Genomic DNA, 11,278 nt, shown 5'->3' with positions numbered 1-11,278 from the left:
TTGTAATCAACTCGGAACATTCGACTCTTCAGTCGGGATTTTTTTTCATCTGGTAAAAGGCTGCTTTGATATGGCTTCTGAAAGTCACATTCAGATTTATCAACACGCCAAGGTTTTGAAGACAGTGGCTCTAGGTTTTTAACTAACAGCCATCTTCATTACTGTATTGCCAAAAACTATCCCAGTTTTGTTTCATTTTGATGGAAATTTGGGTTTATTCGGTCATTTATTGGTTTTAGACAGGAGACAGAGTAGAGTCAACACATCAATACAAGTGTAACGTAGTCATGTTGGGATACATATAACCGCACGTCATCTGCATGGCCATGATAGTCAACATAAGTGTTCCAAAGAATTTGACCCAAGGCTAGCAGATACTCGCTGAGAAAAGGGGGCCAAGAACTGACCCTTGATAGACCTCATAATAAGTCAAAGGCTGCATAATGTAGCAACTGCCAGACACTGCTGAGACTTGAAAACAATTATTCTTTGTTGTTTTAATTCAGTATGCTTACTTCTAAAGAGAATGTCATTGTTTGAATAGCTCCGAAATGTTTCTTTCTGGGCACAAGTGTTAGTCACAAGTGAGACGCTTAGATGGAAGAAAGTGGGGATTATATGCTTGACTTGTAAAAACAAACATAGGACTGTAAAATAACCATTAATCCCCATTTTAAGTACACAGAGGGTTGCTTTAAGACAAAATAAACCCACTGATGTTCTGCTTTTCAACCAACAATGAAATATTACAATATATTTTAGTACATTTGTATTTTCATATTTTATTCAACTATTTTAAATTAGCTAAATACATTGGGCAGTGAGAAAAGAACCTGTTGACATTATATTGCTTGTATCATTATTGTTTGCAGTTTTTCCCCCCCAAAAAATTTAAACAGTTAAAAGTTACTGTGCCAAAAGGCGCATTGACCCACCATGATTGTACGTTTGGCGACAATGTGATGAAAGATTCTAGATAAGGTGAGCCATTTTAAACTAAAAAGCTTACGTAGCTATTAAGCGGACATTTTCTCATGCTCGTGCGCTGCACTCCAGGAGGTAAAATCAGCAGCTCGTGCTATACGACTGTTTACTTAACTTTACTGCCTGACGGACCGGGCTCTGGTACTCCATTTTTTGGGGCACTCTGAATATTGAACAGTATATTTGAACGTTCTTTTGAGGGGATGAACTGAACTGTAACATTCGTGGTCTCAGTTTTTCTGAAACAAATTTTGCCACCAAAAAACAAAAAACATTTTCGACTGGTCTGAAGAAAAATAGCAAGAACAGTGAGATGAAATTGCAGAGAATTAAGTTATGGTAACAAAAAAATCTACACTAGAGTGAAGCCGCAATAACCGAACCACAAAGTAGCGAGGGAACACTCCATTTGTGTGAAAACAATTAAAAAGGTCTATCTTCCATTCTAACTGTTAACACAGGCTACCTAAACATTCTGATGTTCTTGCATTACGAACATTATGTTCTGTGACTTCTGAACCCTCTAGTGCAGTGGTCAGCAACCTTTCCTGTCAAAAGAGAAGTTTTAGGTTTATAAATAACAGCAAAACATTTGAACATTGTGACGAACGAAACAGTGTTACTCTTAGTCTTGTGTACTGAGGGCCCATGAGATAATTTGAGCTGAACCATAACATAAAAATACGCAGCATCCAATACATCGAGATTCATTTTCTTTTACATTTCATGTTCTGTTTTTGTTTTGTTTTGTTTTGGGGTTTGTTTGTTTTGTTTTTTGTTTTTTTGTTTTTTTGGGGGGGGGGCATTTTTCATACTTCATTTGTCATACATTTTTAGACATTTCTGCCTTTCTGTCAAATTTATGACATTGTTGGCAATTTTATGGACATGTAATTTTCTGCATCTCTTCTTCCTTTTTGGACATTTTATGACTATTTTTTTTACATTTCTTCTGCCTTTTTTGTTATCAATATTCTGAGATTTTTGGCAGTTTTGTGGACATTTTATGGTAATTTTCTTGAACATTTATGGTCACTTTTTGGGCTTTTCTTTCTTTCTTTCTTTCTTTTTTTTTTACTGTTTTGTATCTATCTTTCGTCTCAAAATTTTGAACTAATTTTTGGGAAATATATATATTTTTTAATTTAATCATTAATTAATTTAGATCATATTTTATCTAAAAATACAAATAAATGTGTAAAAAATATATTTATTAATTTCTACTAATTTTATTTAGCGATCAACTTGGAGCCACAGAAGGACTAAAGGGCCACATGTGGCTCTAGAGCCGCAGGTTTCAGACCCCTGCTTTAGTGATTAACAATCCGCTGTGTCAAGTGGTTTCTATTCCTCATTAGCATAGAACAGTCTGCAGCTCACTGATAAGACGAGCTGCTGCTACTTGTCCTTTTTTTGTTCAGTCTTGTCAAACGCACATTTTCGTCTGCTCTATGTAGTCCAAAACATTATCCAGAGGAAGATGACGCAAAGTCGAACACATGTATAGAGAGAGGAAAGAAAGCAAAATCTCAACAATCTCAACTTAAAAAAAAGGGCAAAGAATAAACGTTGAAGACAGCACAGGACAAGCCTAGCAGCTGTTTTATTTTGCACCGACTTCAAGGAGGAGGTTTGAGTGTAGAAAGACGGCTCTTACTTGACTTTCAATCTATTTTTAACAGGTGGATGCAATCAACAAACACCTCGAATAAAGAGACGCAAGTTCAAGTTTCGCAGCATCTGCTGCTTCTGCTCCCCAGCTTGTATCAGGCGGCCTCGGTGACGAACATTTCCCTGGAAAGAAACTATCACACAATATCAATATCTACAGAATGTATTCTTTAGAGGTACAGTTGCGGGCTTGAATGGACTTCAAAAGAAAAGCTACCGTTAAGAGCCAAATTATGCAGAACCTGGCTAAATTTGAAATCAAAGTGCATTTTAATTTGGTATGGTATGTTTTAGCTGCGAATTACATCAAGTTTTTAAACATGCTTGTGCTCATTCGGGTCACGGGCAGAACTGCCTCGCCCATTAGGCAATGTAACCAAATGCGAATGGTGTTCAGGGATGCCACAAAATTGGGAAAAATGTCAAATTTGAGCTGGAACCTGTCCCAGCTGACTTTGGGAGAATCAGTCAATTACACAGCACATATACACACCCATATTGTGTTTGCACCTACAGACAATTGGGTCTTCAGCTAAGCTAGCATATTTTCCGAATGCGGGAGGAAGCTGGCGTACCCTCGCAAGCTTTCTCTCTGCTTGTTCCAGACAGGAAATCCCAGGCCAGATTGTAACCCTGGGCCTCTCAAATGAGATTCTGACGTGGTAATGACTTTGCCACTGCCCTGTCAAAATTCATTTTGGCCAGGGTATCAATAACACTGGGGAATACCATTTTTCTTATGGCTGTTTTCAAGTAATTTTTGAGTCCAAATCAGAACACCAATTATAGTTTTAATCAACATAAAAATCTAACTGTTCTAAAATCTAACTACGGGCTGTTCGGTCCCTGTACGACCGTTGCTAGAGTTTGGTCCGCATTGCCGGCAGTAAGTCGGATTCGTTTCCGGTGAGGGTTGGACTCCGCCAAGGTTGCCAATGGTCACCGATTCTGTTCATAACTTTTATGGACAGAATTTCTAGGCGCAGCCGAGGCGTGGAGGGGTTCCGGTTTGGTGGCCTCAACATTGCATCTCTGCTCTTTGCAGATGATGTGGTGCTGTTGGCTTCATCAGGCCGGGGCCTCCAGCTCTCACTGGAGCGGTTCGCAGCCGAGTGTGAAGCGGCTGGGATGAGGATCAGCACCTCCAAATCCGAGACCATGGTCCTCAGTCGGAAAAGGGTGGAGTGTCGTCTTCAGGTCGGGGATGAGATCCTGCCCCAAGTGGAGGAGTTCAAGTATCTTGGGGTCTTGTTCACGAGTGAGGGTAGGATGGAGCGGGAGATCGACAGGCGGATCGGTGCAGCGTCTGCAGTGATGCGGACTCTGTATCGGTCCGTCGTGGTGAAGAAAGAGCTGAGCCAAAAGGCAAAGCTCTCGATTTACCGGTCGATCTACGTTCCAACCCTCACCTATGGTCACGAGCTGTGGGTCGTGACCGAAAGAACGAGATCCCGGCTACAAGCGGCCGAAATGAGTTTCCTCCGCAGGGTGTCCGGGCTCTCCCTTAGAGATAGGGTGAGAAGCTCGGTCATCCGGGAGGGACTCAGAGTCGAGCCGCTGCTCCTCCGCGTTGAGAGGAGCCAGCTGAGGTGGCTCGGGCATCTGGTTCGGATGCCTCCTGGACGCCTCCCTGGGGAGGTGTTCCGGGCATGTCCCACTGGCGGGAGACCCCGGGGACGACCCAGGACACGCTGGAGAGGCTATGTCTCTCGGTTGGCCTGGGAACGCCTCGGGATCCCGCCGGAGGAGCTGGTTGAAGTGGCTGGGGAGAGGGAAGTCTGGGTTTCCCTCCTGAAGCTGCTGCCCCCGCGACCCGACCCCGGATAAGCGGAAGAAGATGGATGGATGGATGGAAAATCTAACTCAACAGATGATACCCCCCCCCCCCCCCCAACTTAATTCTAAGTGCACTCAGTCTCTAACTGCAGCAACTAACAATGACACCAAAATGTTAAGATGTTGCCAAAAAAAGTCACTGACGCCGTTGTGGTTGACCTGTGCAGGCAGCGAGAGGTCATTTCCCACTCAATGACGGTACGAGTGTAAATGCTTGTCTGTGTAAATGTGAAGAAGAATCATCTTGAACCGGGATCCACACTGCCACGTCTGCATCAGCCGTAATTGTACAGTGTACAGGAGCATCGATTTAAAACTAGGAAGCATAGTTTTAGGTTAGGGTTTTAGAGGCATTGTTGCATTAAAAAAAAAAAAAATAACACACACACGCACACACCCCCACACGCACACCTCCACACAAATTATTCATTTGACTCAACATTTTGAGTACCTGTAAATTGAATAACCCAATTGAACTGGGTCAAAATTGAACCGACCCCAACTTTTTGAGTTATTTAATCCAGGACAATTGTTCAAATTAAATAATAACCCACAAAATTACCCCATTTGTTGGATTATTTGGTGGGTTATTCATTTGACTCAACTTTTTGGTTAAATTGAATAACCCAATAGAACTGAATCAAAAATGAACCCAATCAACCTTTTGAGTAATTTAATCCAGAATGTTGGGTCAAATTAATTAATAACCCACTAAACAACCACATTTGTTGGGTTATTTTGTGGGTTATTCATTTCACTCAACTTTTTGACTGAGTACCTCTAATTTGAATAACTCAATTGAACTTGGTCAAAAATGAACCGCCCCAACTTTTTGAGTTATTTAGTCCAGAACGTTGGGTCAAATTAAATAATAACCCACAAAACCACCCAATTTGTTGTGTTATTTTGTGGGTTATTCATTTGATTCAACTTTTTGTGTAAATTGAATAACCCAATTGAACTGGGTCAAAAATGAACTGACACACCTTTTTGAGTCATTTAATCCAGAATGTTGGGTCAAATTAAATAACAACCCATAAAACGACCCCATTTGTTGGGTTATTTTGTGGGTTATTCATTTGACTCAACTTTTTGAGTACCTGTAAATTGAATAACCCAATTGAACTGGGTCAAAAATGAACCGACCCAACTTTTCGAGTTATTTAATCCAGAACGTTGGGTCAAATTAAATAATAACCCACAAAACCACCCAATTTGTTGTGTTATTTTGTGGGTTATTCATTTGACTCAACTTTTTGGGTAAATTGAATAACCCAATTGAACTTGGTCAAAAATGAACCGACCCAACTTTTTGAGTTATTTAATCCAGAACATTTGGTCAAATTAAATAATAACCCACAAAATGACCCCATTTGTTGGGTTATTTTGTCGGTAATTCATTTGACTCAACTTTTGGGGTAAATTGAATCACCCAATTGAACTGAATCAAAAATTAACTGACCCAACTTTTTGAGTTATTTAATCCAGAATGTTGGGTCAAATTAAATAATAACCCACAAAACCACCTAATCTGTTAGGTTATATTCTTGGTTATTCATTTGACTCAACTTTTTGAGTACCTGTAAATTGAATAACCCAATTGAACTTGGTCAAAAATGAACCGACCCAACTTTTCGAGTTATTTAATCCAGAAAGTTAAATAATAACCCACAAAATGACCCAATTTGTTGTGTTATTTTGTGGGTTATTCATCTGAACCAACTTTTTGGGTTAAATAACTCAAAAGGTTGAGTTGGTCCCTTTTTTGATCCAATTTTTGACCCAACTGTTTTTAGAGTGTTGGCAGCCAGACAGTTAACGTAAATTGGTCATAAGTGCACATCCGTTCCCAGCCCAGTGAAAGAAAATGCACGCAATGCAATATAAGTATGCCCCGCGACTCTTGTGAGGAATAAGCGTTGAAGAAAATGGATAGATGAACGGATCATATAAGTATGGCAAAGTATGGGTCATGTAACATGCACTTGAAAGATAAAACAGATGTCTGCGGATGACTTGACTGCTGAACTCAGCTCAGGAAAGGAGGAGGATCTCGTCTGGAATGATTTAGTTAATTGCTCACTTGTGGCAATCCATCACAGCTTCGGTCTGACGTCTCCTTTCTCACATTTTATTTTCTCCAACCACTCACAGTAAAGAATTAAGCAGCCGCCATCAATGCATTTTGGGGGAGTCTTGACGTTTGCATCTTGTCCCCGTGCTTGTGTGGGTTTTGCCAGGTGCACTGACTCATGTGTCCTGCGATTGGCTGAGATAGGCATCAGGTCACTTGGCATCCTAATTAGGACGAGCGGAAATACAACATTCGTGGTTGAATCGTTGAAAGTGCAAGGTCATATCATTCCTGGAATATATTTTCTAACTTCAGTTTTACTTTCTTATCGTTATTGTTTCTTTTATTTGAACCAGCCCTCTTGATGACCTCGTATTCATGCCCGCTAATCTTGAGCACTTGATCTGACATGTCACCCACTCATGCAGTCATTTGAGACCTGACATGTGAGTCACGCCAAGGCCGTCCTGGAGAGGACACAACCCCACACATGGCTTCTATTTTACAGGCACAAAATCCTTTCAAACCCATTGAGATCAATTATTGTGTGAAGGCTGGAGGCCTTCACACATATGTTATTCTACACCATTCCCGTTATTCTTATTATTATTATTATTATTATTATTATTCTTATTCTATTTTATTCCTCGCACTTTTTTGTCCTGTTTCTACTTCCACATTTTTCACCCGATTCACTCCGTTCCAATTTCAAATGATTCCAAATATTCGCGTCTACATCGCTTCCATTTTTCTTATTCCCACGATTCACGTGTTACCCGCAATTCCCGATTTCGTACCCGATTTTTCCCCATGTATTCTTAATGGGAGATTCTAAATTTCACATTTCCTTCCACATTTTTCATCCGATTCACTTCGTTCCAACTTCAATATGTTCCATAATGAGCTTTTCAGTTCCAAAATTCACGCCTTACCCACAATTCACGATTTCGTACCCGAATATTTCCCACATTCTACATTTTTCATTTACTTCCACATTATTCATCCGATTGACTTCGTTCCAACTTCAATATATTCCAGCAATTCAAGCCATGAGCTATTCCAGCTTTTCAGTTCCAAAATTCACGCCTTGCCCACAATTCCCGATTTCGTACCCGAATATTTCCCACATTCTACATTTTCCATTTACTTCCACATTATTCATCCAATTGACGTCGTTCCAGCTTCAATATATTCCAGCATTTCAAGCCATTAGCTCTTCCAGCTTTTCAGTTCCAAAATTCACGCCTTGCCCACAATTCCTGATTTCATACCCGAACATTTCCCACATTCTACATCTTCCATTTACTTACACATTATTCATCCGATTGACGTTGTTTCAACTTCAATATATTCCACCACTTCAAGCCATGAGCTCTTCCAGCTTTTCAGTTCCAAAATTTACGCCTGACCCACAATTCCCGATTTCGTACCCGAATATTTCCCACATTCTACATTTTCCATTTACTTACACATTATTCATCCGATTGACGTCGTTCCAGCTTCAATATATTCCAGCATTTCAAGCCATTAGCTCTTCCAGCTTTTCAGTTCCAAAATTCACACCTTGCCCACAATTCCCGATTTCGTACCCGAATATTTCCCAAATTCTACATTTTCCATTTACTTACACATTATTCATCCGATTGACGTCGTTCCAGCTTCAATATATTCCAGCAATTCAAGCCATGAGCTCTTCCAGCTTTTCAGTTCCAAAATTCACACCTTGCCCACAATTCCGGATTTCGTACCCGAATATTTCCCACATTCTATATTTCACATTTACTTCCACATTAGTCATCCGATTGACTTCGTTCCAACTTCAATATATTCCAGCAATTCAAGCCATGAGCTCTTCCAGCTTTTCAGTTCCAAAATTCATGCCTTACCCACAATTCCCGATTGCGTACCCGAATATTTCCCACATTCTACATTTCACATTTACTTCGACATTTTTCAACCGATTGACGTGGTTTCAACTTCAATATATTCCACCAATTCAAGCCATGAGCTCTTCCAGCTTTTCAGTTCCAAAATTCACGCCTTACCCACAATTCCCAATTTCGTACCCAAATATTTCCCACATTCTACATTTTCCATTTACTTCCACATTATTTATCCGATTGACTTCGTTCCAACTTCAATATATTCCACCATTTCACGTCATGAGCTCTTCCATCTTACCACCTAACTTACCACGTATGGCGGCCATTTTCCAACTTACCATGCACGGCGGCCATTTTAGACAAATGATATGCCCAGGTTTCTCGCCAACCTGGCCTCCCAAGGCGGTGGCCATTTTGGCCAATTGATTAGGTATGCGTGTGATTCTTGCCAGGATATTCCCCGACCTGAACAGGAAGTGACCAATATCAACAGGAAGTGACCTCATATCAACAGGAAGTGACTTAATTTCAACAGGAAGTGACTTAATTTCAATAGGAAGTGACCTAAAATCAACAGGAAGTGACCTGATTTTAACAGGAAATGACCCGATTTCAACAGGAAGTGACCTGATTTTAACAGGAAGTGACTTCATGTCAACAGGAAGTGACTTAAAATCAACAGGAAGTGACCCAATTTCAACAGGAAGTGACTTAATTTCAACAGGAAGTGACCTAAAATCAACAGGAAGTGACCTGTTTTTAACAGGAAGTGACCCGATTTCAACAGGAAGTGACCCAATTTTGACAGGAAGTGACCTGATATCAACAGGAAGTGACCCAATTTCAACAGGAAGTGACCCAATTTTGACAGGAAGTGACCTGATATCAACAGGAAGTGACCCAATTTCAACAGGAAGTGACCCAATTTCAACAGGAAGTGACCCGATTTCAACAGGAAGTGGCCTGAAATCAACAGGAAGTGAGCATGCTAGTGCTAAGTTAGCATGCTAATGCTAGCTAATGCTAATTCTAGCTGAACATGCTAATGCTATTGCTAGCTTAGCATGCTAATGCTAATGTTAGCTCAGCATGCTAATGCTCATGTTAGCTTAGCATGTGAATGCTAATGTTAGCTTAGCATGCTAATGTTAGCTTAGCATGCTAATGCTAAGTTAGCATGCTAATGCTAATGTTAGCTTAGCATGTTAATGCTAAGTTAGCATGCTAATGCTAATGTTAGCTTAGCATGCTAATGCTAATGCTAAGTTAGCATGCTAATGCTAATGTTAGCATGCTAATGCTAATGTTAGCTTAGCATGCTAATGTTAGCTTAGCATGCTAATGCTAATGTTAGCATGCTAATGCTAATGTTAGCTTAGCATGCTAATGCTAATGTTAGCATGCTAATGCTAATGTTAGCTTAGCATGCCAATGCTAATGTTAGCTTTGAATGCTAATGCTAAGTTAGCATGCTAACTTTTGTGGTATTTGTCTTCCTTCAACTGCTTCTAGATTTCTGGATGAATTTAAACCATTCCAACTTCAGCATGTTAAGCTCATTCCATGTCATTCAGTATCATTCAACATCATTCAATATCATTCAATATCATTCAATATCTTTCGATATCTTTCAATATCATTCATCATCATTCAACATTATTCCAAATCATTCCACAGGTATTCATTCAGCTCTCCAGCCTTCACACGCCATTTCCCCAGAAATGGCATTTCTAGTTTATATTAACTTTCCATCCATCCATGTGTCGCAAGCAAATTTGTCGGCTGCGTGACGTCACTCCCGCGGCAATTTGAAATCACGCACGTATTTTTTTTTTTTTCACTCACTCATTCACACATGTAAGCTTCTGTGAGTGAGTGAGTGAGTAAGTGAGTGAGTGAGTGAGTGAGTAAGTGAGTGAGTGAGTGAAAAAAATAATAATCCATGCGTGCTTTCAAATTGCCGCGGGAGTGACGTCACGCAGCCGACAAATTCGCCCGGCCCCGTTTGCGACACGCCACCCCCTACCCTGCGATTGGCTGGAGGGGTGTAAACACTGTCTTTCCTCAGAAACGTCCCGCTATTTACAAAACAAACACAAAATGGCAAAATACAGGCTGGGGGTGTGGGGGTTTAGGACAAAATCCCCACCAGACATTAAAGAGAACCCCAGAGCTGTAAATTGAGAAGGAGTTTGTTTAAATCCTGTATTTAAAAAGTGTATTTTCCTGAGTGAAAACGGCAGACTGGGCCTTTAATGTTCGTGCGCAACACCCAATTACCCCCCAACACACACACACACACACACACACACAAACTTTTTTATTTTTTTATTTTTTTATTTTTTTTTTTTTTCTGTGTCCTTGTCTTTATTTTGCTCTTTTCATCACTTATGGACTATTTGACTCAATCTCGGGCCAGCTTTCAACAAAACATAATTCTGAAGTCAAGAGGGACACCAAATGAAAGGAAAAGATATCCTGTCACCCAATTCCAGTCATGTTTTTTCAAAACAGAACAGCCAATTTCAAGAAAAACAAGAGTCAAAATGCTACCAAGTCTTCAACGCACACAGAAAGTTGTTGAAGAAATCAGATGTCATGAGGAGGATGTGAAGAAGCAGGAAGATGAAAAAGGGGACCTGGTCACCAATCTTTTTCTCATTCATGTTCTGAACTGTTGTTAATAAAGAGTTGGGAAGATTACATCCATTGTACTTTTTTGGAATCCCCTTTTTTGTGGAATACTTGATGTGGCCCAGACACACCCAGATTGGATCTCCAAGTTGAATTTGAGACCCCTGATGTATAGAAGCAAGCATAGAGGATGGCA

The sequence above is a fragment of the Festucalex cinctus genome, chromosome 6 (assembly GCF_051991245.1).
Source record: "Festucalex cinctus isolate MCC-2025b chromosome 6, RoL_Fcin_1.0, whole genome shotgun sequence".
NCBI lineage: Eukaryota > Metazoa > Chordata > Actinopteri > Syngnathiformes > Syngnathidae > Festucalex > Festucalex cinctus.
Note: the sequence above shows the minus strand (reverse complement) of the source record.